Here is a 12,923-nt window from a genome sequence, read left to right as displayed (position 1 = left end):
GTAGAGAATTCCAATGACTTGAGACACCCCTCCCCCCCTTTCCCCCCAGAGAAGAAATTCCTTCATCTCCATTTACATTTGCTATTTGTAGATGCTTCGTCTTGGGGAAGCAACTTCTGTGTTTACCAGTCCTCTTCAGAAACTTATAAGATATAGGAGAAGAATTAGGCCATTTGGCCCATCGAAGCTACTCCCCCATTCAATCATGGCTGATTTTTTTTTCAACCCCAGTCTCCTGCCTACTCCCTGTAACACTTAACCAATCAAGAACTTATCAATCTCTGCCTTAAATACACCCAATGATATCTGCCTGTCTTTTGCCATGTTCACCCTCAGCATTCTTCCCTTCTAGTCTTCAATAAAGAGTTGACAAGACTACATCTTTTTCCTTGGCAAACATCTCTAGCTCCGACTTAATCTGCATGGATTTCCACTCAAATTCCACCCATCACAATTTGAACACATCCTAGATCACAGGTTAAGTTCAAACTATCCAGTGGTTCAGACCTGAAATATTAACTCTTTTTCACTATCCAAAGATGCTGCCAGACCTGCTAAGTGTTTCCAGCAATTTCTGTGTTCACATCAATTCTGGACTAGGGCAATAGGAGCAAAGTTTGGCCTAATGAGCAATAAGGAAGGCAAATACCAGAGGCAACTGAACCAATTGTATGGACCGCGGGGGGTGGGGGGGGGGGGGGGGTGGAATGGATATGCATGAGCTCTGGGCTTGGTCTGTAATGAACTATGGGTTTCAATAGATCACTTCTCATTCTCCTGAACTCCAGTTAATGTGGACTAGGTCCTGTGCTGTACTGCTCTGTGCTCTTGTCCATTCAATTAGCCTATCTATATCCCTTAGAGTCTTTCTGTGTTCTCCTCACAGTTTGCTAATCCACCTTTCTTTGTATCGTCAGAAAATTTGGCTACTGTCCAGTCAGTCCCTGCATTTGTATTAATACAAATTGAAAGTAGTTGATGCCCCAGTACTGATCGCTAACACCCCGGTAGTTACTGATTTCCAATCCAAAAATGCCCCATTATCATGACTGTTTGTATTAGTTAGGCACTCCCTTATCCATGTCAATATGTTATCCTCAACACAGTGCTCTCTTACTTGTATGTGTCACCTCTTCAAACGTCTTGGAGTCATAGAGCTCTATGGCATCGAAATAGGCCCTTCGACACACTGCATCTATGCTGATCATCATGCCTATCTATGCTGATCTCATTTCCTTGCACTAATTCCAAATCTCTCTGCGCCTTGCTCATTCAAGTACTTGCTCAAGTGCCTCTTAAATTGTTGTTACTGCTTCCGCCACCACCTCTGGCAGCTGATTTCAGATACCAACTGCTCTTGGTGTGGGAAAAATTTGCCCTCTATTTCCTATGCCCTCTAGTGTTAAACACCCCTGCCTCATGGAATACAAGCTCTGGCCATCTACGTTATCCATGCCTCTCTGTATTGTCATCTCTTGACCTCCTTTGCTCCAGGGAAAACCAATCCAATCTTTGTAATTCAAGGCAATATCAGCAATCCAGGCAAAGGATTGCTAGCTTAATCACATCTTTCCTGCAGTGTGACAACCAGAACTGCACACAATACTCCAAGTGTGGCCAAACCAACATTTTGTACAACTGTAAAGTGACATCACAACTCTTGTAGTCAATGTGCCAGCCAATAAAGGCAAGCATCCCATACTCCACCTTCACCCTGTCTACTTGCCACTTTCAGCGAACTATGTACTTGTCTCCCTAGGACTCTCTGTTCAAATACAATCCCCAAGGCCCTGCCATTGAACTTCCTAAATGCATTACTTCAGACTTGGCTGAGTTAAATTCCATCCGCCTTTCCTTTGTTCACTTTCCCAGTTGAGCGATATCCTGTTGTAACCGTAGGCAGCCTTCATCACTTCCATTATGCCACCAATTTTGGTGTCATCTGAAAACTTGCTAATCATGCTACCTACATTCTCATCCATATCATTAATATATGACAGGACCCAGCATTGATCCCCACAGTGTGCCACTGGTCACAAGCCTCCAATCTGAAAAACAGCCCTCCACTACCACCTTGTACCACCAAGCTAATTTTGGCTAGCTCACCCTTGATCCCATGTATTCTAACCTTCTGGACAGCCTACCAAAGACCTTGCTAAAGTCCACGTTGATAATGTCTACCACCCTGTCTTCTTCAATCCACTTGGTCACCTCTTCGAAACTCACATTCATGAGACATGATTTCCTGTATACAATGCCATGCTGACTACTCAGTCCTTGCCTTTCTAAATGTAAATAAATCATCTCTCTCAGAATCCCTTCCAATAACTTTCCCACCACTGATGTAAGGTTCCCTGGCTTTATCCTTGCTGCCCTTCATAAATAATGGCAAAATATTAGCTATCCTCTAGTCTCTCGATACCTCATCCATAGCTAATGAAGTTACAGAAATCTCTGTCAGGGTTTCAGCAACCTCTTCCTTTGCTTCCCATAACCACACTGATCCTTATGTTGACCTATTCTCTCCCTAGCTACCCTGTTATTAAAGAACCTTTTAGGTTTAATAGTATTTAATCTGCCATTGGATATCTCATGGCCCTCTTTTGTCCTTCTAATTTTTTTCTTAAGTGTACTTCTACATCCCTTATACTCTTCAAGGTACTTGTTCCCAGCTGCCAAACCTGATATATGCTGTCTTTTTCCAGACCAGACCCTTGATGTCACTCATCAACCAAAGTTCCCTAATCTTGTTAGCCTTGTCCTTCACTCAAACAGGAACATGTTAGCCCTGAACTCCTCTTATCTCACTTTTAAAAGCCTCCCACTTGCTATTCATTCCTTTACTTACAAGCAGCCTCTCCCAATCAACTTTTGAGAGTTTCTGTCTGATGCCATGGAACTTGGCCTTCCCCAATTTAGAACTTTAATTGGAGGACCAGTCCTATTTTTATTTTTAATGACTATCTTGAAACTAATTCATTGGGAAGAATGAATAATAGAATTGTGGTCAATGGTTCCAAAATGCTCCCCTTCCCCCCACCCCCACCATCACATTTCCAAAGTGGGGCTGTGTAGTGTCTTCTTGTAACCTAAATATGCTATGCCTATTGGTTCCTCTTTATCCATCCTATTTGTAACAGCCTCAAAGAGCTTCAGCAAATATCTCAAACATTGTTTCCCTTTCATAAAACCATGTTGGCTCTTGATTTTGTACACGTGCCACTGTTGCCTCCGTAATAATGGGTTCTGGCTCTTTTCCACCGATTGATGTTGGTCTAAATGGCTATAGTTTTCTTCATTATCTCCCTCCTTTCTTGAATAGTAGTGTAACATTCCCAGTTTTCTGGGAGCATGCTTGAGCCCTGCATAAGCAGTGGAAGGAGCACACCACCTTGCAACCTACCTATTTGCCCATCCCATCAATCACCTCCTGCCCAAAATGGCTAAGATTCATCCATACTTGTTAGTAACCTCAGAACTCTCAAAACTAGAGTGCAAGCCATCAAGAGGGACTACCAAAGATCTTTTAGTTGTACTGTATGCTTTATCTTATAAGGCGTATGTACAAAATTTTGATTTCTTGCTATCTTGACCAAGAACTTGCATGTAAAAATATATTTTGCCATATATTTTGGGCTATCTTCTACTCAAAAGCTCATAGGAAGTCTGTTGGCACTAGTGAGAATAATGAATGCAGGACACAATTCCTTTGAGCAGCAAGATAGTGAATTGGGTATCTGAAGTATCAGAGCACCCTTTTACAGAGGGTCTGGAACCTATGTTCTATCTTTTCAAGAGAGCAATATCTTTTGAAATTATCTCAGTATCTACTTGAGAACCAATAGATTATTTTTGAAATGCAGTCATTGTTACATGGTGAAATACGGTGTGATATTTGTGAACCATCTAAAGAATGACCAGATGACCTGCTGATGGTGAATGTGGGGATAAATGTTAGCCATGCCACAGGTACAAATCTCTGCTCCTTTCAGATATTTTGGTTGGGTTTTATTTTCACTTGAATAGGCAGGAAGTGGTTTATTTTATCAACTTATCAAGAAGGTTGCTCTTCACTGCTGTGTTCTGTCAATGGAGAATAAAACGTGTTCATGCATACCAAGTTCCACTTCCAAAGTGAGTAATTTCTAGACTATGTTTAATACTTTTTTTTGCAGCTAACTTCAAGTAGTGTAATTTTTTAAACTTGTTTATAAACTCTTGTTAGCTTTTTATAAGAACTCATTTGTGCAAAGTCTTAAAGTAATTAGATTTATTGGTATGAAACATAACTCTGTTCACCTCTGTACTGGTGCTACCTCATCTCCTGAATAATGACAACATTGTTTTAATTCAGATTTCCAGCATCTGCAGCATTTTATTTTTGGGGAAATATTTTGGGCTATGACATTTTCACCTTGGAATGTTTGAAAGCAATAGGAAATCAAGTAATTTGGAGCCAAGTTAGGTAACTAAAATTGATGTATAAACCTACACCCTCCACTATCACTGATTTGGCATAATAGGGGTGGAACTTGGTCTTTTGCAAAATAGATGTTAGCAAATCAATTGGCCTTTTTCTGCACAATGTTTGAAAAATAGTAAGGATGTATGGGGTGGGGGTGGGTTTGCAATTTGTTATCCCCTTTGTTCAACTGCTACTAAAGATTGTTGTCCCTGTTATTTCTAACAAGTGATGCTTTGGTCCATCAATCATTTTCTTCAGTGTTCTAAGAGTTTACAATGAATCTCCAAAGCTATTTTGGCTTTTTTGGTAAATCAAGGTGCACCATTTCGTAGTTTAATACAGCCACTTCCTTGGCAGATGTGAGGAAGGAAGAAGTTGTTTGCAGGTGGGTAGTGCTGAGAGAACATTCTCACTAAAACCAATAGTTAGTGGGGACCTGAATTTCAATAACATTTTAGTACAGAAACATGCAGTGCACAGTGTCACTGCAGGTATTGCAGCTGTCTTGGCTCCTGTTTGCGTGGAGTTTTCATGTTCTCCCAGTAACTGTGGATTTCTCCCAAGCGTATCTCAAAGATGTGTAGGCAGGTTAATTGGCTACTGTAAGTTATGGCCTAGGTGAGTGCTGGTAGAATTGGAGGAGTTGATGGGCATGTGAGGGTGAATTGGTTACTGGAAGATAGGCAAATGGGGTTGATGGGAATGTAGTGAGACCTCGTATTGATTTGATTGGACAAGTGGCCACCTTCATTGTGAGGAAATGTGTGATATGAAACTGGAAAAGAGTTTTGCCATCAAAGTTCACTGACAGCTGTGATTTTTCACAGAAATGCTGGTTTCTTTTTGTGGAAACTGTCATTGAATTTTGCTCCTTTTTTAAAAAAAAGTATGAGCTTTCTCTTATAAAATGGTGCAGGTTGGGTAGAATAAATTATGAATGTACCTTTAAAGCATTTACAATGTGACTACACCATGCTTGAGCAATCTTCCTATGTTATAATTGTTATATGGTAGTTGGTTTGCATTGCAATGGAAGGAGGAAGAAAGGATTTGACATCGAAGAGGAATTTTTGTTTGGCCTTCAAGAAAATCCTGCAATAGTTGAATTTAGTTGTGTAGAAGTATTACAATGATTCAGTTTCATCTGAAAGTCTGTCTCTGAAACTTTTAAAGTATGGATCAGAGTAGTAATGGGGGAAACAGTACATTGGCAGACATTGACTTAAACGGTCACTACGAGTGTACTTTTATCACTGGGGCAGCAGGAATTCAAAATGATGCCTCTCCACCACCATCTTAAGAGCAATTGAGTTGGACAACAGATTCTGGCCTCCCTAGTGTAAACTACATCTTGTAACTGAATATTTAGCAAAAAGGCATTTCAATGACATAGTATTTGCCACTGGGTGAGGACAAATTAAACTTGTAGTGAACAATAATTGTAAGTAATTTACCTTTGCATTTCAGCTCTGAATAACTGTTTATTCAATGATTTCATGTGCACTGGATTGCAGGTCTCTTGAATGCTGTCTCCATTAAATATCTGTTAGTGAGTACTTTGATCCTTTACTGATTCTGCTTTTTTTTTGTAGCATTACTTTCAAGATGTATTGCTGCTTTTTCTGGTCTTGAGCACCAGGCTTGGGGATTTGTTTTGTTATATTGTATGAGTTCTGCAGCTTCACTTGATACTCATGGAATTGTTCTATACATTCTTCTTCAGATGAGTACATGGAGCCCCACTTGTTTATCAGACTGTGTACTAGACAAGAGCAGGAAAGTACTCATAGAAAAAGGGCTCTACTAACTTCAGATTTAATACTTAAAATAGAATCATTGAAAGTTTAATGTGAATTTTTCTCCTGTAACAAATGTTTTAATAAAAATAGCTAAACAATTTGATTTAAACTTTTCAGAGATCATCTGTTAATCAGCTTAATAGTTATGTTACTGATCTGTTATGAGTTCTTTCCCCACTAAGAAATGAAAGATTTGTTATTTTATTTTTAGATTTGTTAGTGTCTGATGCAGATTATTATCAGCACCTAAACTTCCTGCAGCGAATGTTTGTTCTACTTCAAAGTAGAAATGCAGTCTGTTTTACCGAGTCAGCCTACAGGCAGAACTTGGAGCACATATTAATTAATCTTGCTTTGCCATTATTTACCAAGTGTTCAAAGTAACAACAGAAGATGATATATCAATTCTAAATCAGTCCTTTTGATTTAGATTTTATCCAAACCATAATAATAGCGTAGTCAATGGAATTTAGCTATCAGAAAACCCAGCATTGTCACAATAAATGAAAATTATCTCAGCATCTAATTGAAGATAAAGAATGCATTCTGTCCTGGTAAAAGTACTGTGCAGAATAATAAGCTCCCAACTCACAGCTGAGATTTTCCATACTTTAAGATTGTAGTTAGTCAACAAGACTGTCATCGGGATATGGCAAATGGAATCGAAAGCTTATGGGGCAGACCAAAGCAAAATAGCAACATGCTGTGGACAGGGAACAGATTGTTTGACCATGCTGGGAAATGCTGAAAAATGTAATAGATGTTGGAAAAATAGAATCTATTTCATAAATTATAACATTGAAAATTAAAAGCAGGTGTAGGCCATTCAGCCACTCTTGCTTCACTGTTGAACAGATGTTAGTTGACCTTTCATCTCGGCACCATTTTCCTACACAGACATATCCAGTGGTTTCATTCATATCTAAAAATCTGTCTTTAATATATTCAATGACAGGGGCTCCTTGGCTCTCTGGAGTGGAGAGTTCCAAAATTACCAGAGGTGAAAGAAATTTATTCTCCTCTTTATCCTGAATGTCTGAATCTTTTTTTGTTAGATTGTAATTCCCCTGATTCTAAACAGCCCCATCAGAGGAAAAGTCCTTGCATCCACCTTGTCAATTACCATAAAGTATGTTTCAATGAAATTGCCTCCTATTCTTCTGAACTGGAGTATAAACCCAGTCTACTTGATCCATTCACTTACAACAAACTGGCACACTGGAAAGCAACCTGATTAACCTTTGCTGCACTCTTTGTTACACACCTACCCTTTTAAATAGGGAGACCAGACTGAGCTCACCAGGGCCCCATTGAATTCAAGTAAAATGGCCTTACTCTTGTATTCATTCTCTTTCAACATACTGGTTGCTTTTCTCATTATTTGCATGTTAGCTTTCAGTGATCTATGTAGCAGGCCATCCAGATCCCTGAACACCAACCTCTTTCAATCTCCCATCATTTTTAAAATAAAAGCCTCAATTTTTCCTCAAAGTGGATGACATCACATTCTTTTAGACTATATTCCATTAACTGTGTTCTTTTCCCATTTATATAACGTCTAAATCCCTTTAACCTCTCTGCATCCTTGTCACAACCCACACTCCACCTTGCTTTGTATCATCAGCCAACTTAGATATATTGCACTTAATTTCCAGATCGAAATCATTAATATAGGCTGTGAATAGCTCAGACCCCAGCACTGATCCTTTGCATCCCATTGCAGTCTCCCAACCAGAAAATGACTTGCTTATTCCTACTGTTTGTAAACCAATCATCAATCCAGGTCAATATTATACACCCAATACTGTGAGCTCTAACATTCTCTTGTGTGGCTTCTGAAAGGCTAAATACACAACCTCAACTGGTTCACCCTAATCTATTCTCAGAAATCTCAAAATAATTTATCAAATGTGATTACCCTTTCGTAAATCTACAGGGACTCTGCCCAGTCCTGTTTATTGTTTTCTGAGATGCCCTCTTCCTTAATAACAGCATTTTCCGTCCTGCTGACATTATGCAATGAAAACAAATTTACATTGCCTGTACATTCTAGGCATAGAAAATGCTTTAAATTTGTTTTGACAGAAGTTTATTTTTATTAATATGAAGATGCTGGTATTTCATTGTTATTTTGGCCACTGCAGATTAAAGCTTGATTTCACCTGAATGGGCATTATAAGTCCCTGAGCCCATTCCCTAAGTCTTCCAGAAGCTTTGGAATGGAGTAAAGGCTCCATCTTTGCCACTTGCCATTTAACAATAAATTTAATTGTTCACTGCTTACCAATGTCAACAAATGGTGTACAGGTTTAATGACATCCCACGGTTGTTTGTTCTCCCACCCGACTAGGTTATCTTGCAGGTGGTTCAAGCTCCATGTTCCTCATCTACATGTCATCTCTTGGGAAATCATGGTGGAAATAGGGACAGCTAATCCCTCGTCATCTTAATTAAGATGCTAGAGAATAAAACTTTCTCAGTTCGAGCCATATCATTCTGTTTACTTCAATGTGACATCAATTTTCCTTTGCATATATCCCTTGAGCAAACAGTCCAAGGGTTTTTTTTTTATTCATTATGGGTTCTTGCCCTCCATGTACAGTGGCAGAGAGTGATAAACTGCTCTTTTCCCTAACAACCTTTGCAGCAGCTGCACCAAGCATGTCTTTCAGCATGTACTCCTGAACCATGAAATATTCCAATCTGGAACATTTGATTATGGACAGATCCTTGCTCTGCAAGACCAGTAAGAGTAGTGTGCAGGGGAACTAGAACTTGGCTGGATGTGAAGGGTCTGACAGGGAGGGCCCTTCTTGGCATCAGCCAAGCAAGTTCTTGGTGCTTGTCTGAAAGTTCTCATGATGTAACATTCTACCAAGTGACTTGATAGCCTAATCAGTGAACCATCCAACAGGATTCACCATCACCTTTTCCCACAGGCCCTTGAGCGTGTTCCGTGGAGTCTGCGGGCTGATTGACTTGTGGTCAAATGTATTCCTCTATTCAAGTTTTGAGGGTATGGCATGGTCCAGCTGAAAAGAATGTTCTTCAGCAACTTGTTCTGATCCTCCCTCACAACACCAGAGACCAATAGAACCTTCACATAGTGACAGTTGGTGTTTGCTTGTCCAGGGTCCGTGCAGACTTGATGCAGCCACATGCAAAAGTAGCCATCAGGATGAGGGCCTTGTTGGATACATACTCTTGCCCATAGTAACTGATGAAATGGTGACAGATTGGGAAATGTTAATAATCAAAGGAACCTAAATGTACACAAGTCACTGATAATTAACCTACAAGTGCACCAAGCAATCAAGAAGGCAAATGGTGTATTGGCACTTATTTCAAGAGGTTTTAAGTACAGGAATAAAAATGTCTTGCTACAGTAATGTCAGGCCTTGGTGAGACTGCACCTACAGTTTTGAGTACACTTTTATGGGTGGCACATTAAATCAGCTAGAAGAGCTGCTGCCTCGAGGCTCCAGCAACATTGGATACAATCCTAATCTCCATTGCTGTCTGTGTGGAGTTTGTATTTTCTCCGTGGAAGCTCTGGTTTCCTCCCACAACATGTTTAATTGATAGGTTAACTACCCACTGTAAATTGCCCCTATTGCCTAGGTAAATATTAGAATCCGGGAAGAAGTTGATGGGAATGTGGGGAGAATTTTTTTTTAAATGGGATTGATGTAAATGGGTTCTTGTTGTTCGTTGCAGACTTGGTGGGCCAAAGAGCCTGTTTCCGTACTTTGACTGACTTTTGATCTCCTTGCCTCAGTGAACATTCACCGGCCTGGTTCCTGGGCTAGTGGTTTGCCATATGAAGAGAGATTGAGTAGACCTGATCTGTTTTCTCCAAGGTTTAGAAGAATAAGAAGGGATCTCATTGAAACTTGCAGGTTGGATGCAGGAAGGATATTTCCCCTGGTTTAAGAGTGCAAAACAAGAGATCCTAGTCTCAGGATAAGGGATTAGCCAATAAAGATTATTGTAACGAGAAGCTTCATCACACCAAGCTGGTGAATTGTTGGAATGCCCTACCCAAAGGGCTGTCTAGGTGCAGGCATTGAGTCCATTTAAAACTGTGATGAACAGTTTTTTTTCAATATTAAAGGATAAGCAACAATAATCAATAAGTGAGATGAGATGGTTTTTCTCTACATTTGTGTAAAAATCCAACTAAGAAAGACATAAGATCACAAGACAAGACAAGGGAGCAGAAATGTAACAAAGAAATTCCAAGAAATGAATGGGTCAAAAAGAATTATGAAAATATATATGCAAGGGATATCTAATCCAACAGAAGTTTTTTCATTAAGAATGGTACATGAAAAAAAGTGCTGGCGGTTAAAATCCATTGAAACCCCTAATTATTTTAAGGGAGTATCACAAAGGAAGTAGTAGGCCAAAAAGAGAGCTTGAATGAGGAGAAGGTAATCTGAAAGTAATTCTAATTGAATAGAAGAGTGGGTCACAAATGATCATTGACATTATCATGGAAGAGTTTGAAGCATTAGATATGATAAAAGTGGAAGGAGTAGAGAAGCTGGAACTATTAAGCAGACTATCATCCTTAGAAATGGATACATTGCCAGACCTGGATAAAATGTACCCAAAAGAAGCAAGGGAAGAAGGAGCCAAGGATCTATCAACCATTTTCCAATCCAATTTGGGAATGAGCATAGTAGAGAAGAACCAGAAGACTAATAATTGGCTAATATTGTTTGAAAAGGAAGAAGGGAATGGACCAAGAATTAAAGGCCAATTAGCATGGTGGGAGTGAAGAACAAATTATTGGGAAAAAAATTCTCAAGGCCAGTATAAATCAGCAGTTTAAACTGATTTAAGCAGTTTAAAGGATGCTCAGAATAGAATGATAAAGGAAGTTGAAGCTTTACTAATTTCAACAAAGAAATCAATGACGGTGGTATGTGTATCAATGTAATCTAATGCATTTTAGGAAGGTGTTTGACAATACCCCACATCAGAAAATGAAGGCTTGTGAGATTCTTTAGACGGGTTGTCAACAACTAGAGGACATGTATTTTAGGCAATCGGTAGAAGATTTAATGGGAGTTTAAGGTGGGGGTTGGTACTTGCTGCCTGGAAGAGATGGTGAAGACACTCTTTTAAGATTCAGAAGTACGTGAAAGAGAACTTGATGTGTTATGACCAATAAAGCTAGATATTGCAATAACTTAAATAGCCTTTTTTTGTCCAACATAAAAGCTTTGGATTTAATGTCATCTTCATGTACCAGTAATTTGTGTGATGCTATGATAATTGTACTGTTGACTGCCCATTTCCCTCTTCCGATGCTGCCTGACCCACTGAGTTCCTCAAGCAGTTTGCTTTTTGTTTATTAAAACCCACTTCTCTGATCAAGTTTTTGGTCATCTCCAGTAATATTTTCTTAAGTAGCTCTATCAGAAACTGGCGGAAACTCCTGCACTTTGGTATAAATCTAAAGGATTGTGAAGTGGTGAGTTATGCAGGGACAAGGGCATTGAAAGTGGAGGTGGGGAGCAATGGACAGCAGAGATGGCATGTTAGGGGAAGAGACACAGAAGGATTTTGTGAGTTTGTTTTTTATATTGGGGAATGTTTGGGTTTGGGGGAGGCACAGAACTTAACATGTAATGTAAAATAGCATGGCTGAGTCACGTTAATATCCAGTTTGTTACATGGATGCATGGCCCTTGCACATAATTGCCAGCAGAGGTCACTAAGGTACCTATTATAGTCATTACCTTGCAAGCAGAAAAGATGCAGTATCCCATTTTGAACAGCAAACTTAACCAATGTAAGAGATTGTTTTAAAACAGAAAATGTTGGATACACTTAGTAGATCTGTCTTTTTTTTTGTTCTGCGCCACAGCCACTAATTTTCCTTTGAATTCTGTCAGAAGACGATTATCACCCCTTGCTATGTGCACAATGACGTGTCAACTTAGTTTTTACTATCCAAAACTTGTTGTAGGTGACCAATTTGCCATGATATCACAACTTCGGTTGAAACTTGCTGTATCACCTTTCCCCTTGACAGTCAAATCTCCTTGCAGCACCCATTGTCCTTAAAGCCTAGGTATGCTTTCCCAGGCCCCACCCATACTGCCATAATAGAAGAGTGACTCCTATAGTGAGTCATATTTTGATCTTCGGTGCTCTCGTATATTCTTCTCTGAGCAGCTTGCTTTGTTCCTACTCAATTTTCAAAGAATAATTGGGTTCTGCACCCACCACCACCTCTTCCCTCAAGCTTAATTTGACTTCCTCTGTTACTTCCTTTCTAAATTACTGTATCAAGATTCCTCATTCCTGGCAATTTTTCTATCTCTGCATACCTGTGGCCTTCTGTGTTCCTTAAACTTCTCCTATAATAAATGGGTTGGAGATCATTTTCATGATTGCTGTATCAACTCTGCTACAATATTTTTATGTTCATGGTGATCACTACTGAGACCATCTGTGGTTACCTTTCTAATCCTTAACTATGTCTCTGACTCCCGCGTTACTTGTCACAATATTGGTGTAACAATAAATCTGTTGAACCACTCTCTGCTCTCAACACTTCTGCTCCTATTCCCATTATAACATTTACTGTCTCTGGCCAATTTCTTGATTTTTTTTTTGCTCCGTCAGTTCCTAAAGGATGCATA

The 12,923-nt window shown here is 39.5% G+C and overlaps 1 protein-coding gene across 1 annotated transcript in view; it reads left to right on the top strand.

Moving 5' to 3' along the window:
- Positions 1–12,923, top strand: part of nelfa (negative elongation factor complex member A) — a 33,773-nt gene that overhangs the window by 2,409 nt on the left and 18,441 nt on the right. The window lies entirely within an intron of this gene.

The sequence above is a fragment of the Pristis pectinata genome, chromosome 2 (genome assembly GCF_009764475.1).
Source record: "Pristis pectinata isolate sPriPec2 chromosome 2, sPriPec2.1.pri, whole genome shotgun sequence".
Taxonomy (NCBI): domain Eukaryota; kingdom Metazoa; phylum Chordata; class Chondrichthyes; order Rhinopristiformes; family Pristidae; genus Pristis; species Pristis pectinata.
This window is presented reverse-complemented; position numbering and strand designations above follow the sequence as displayed.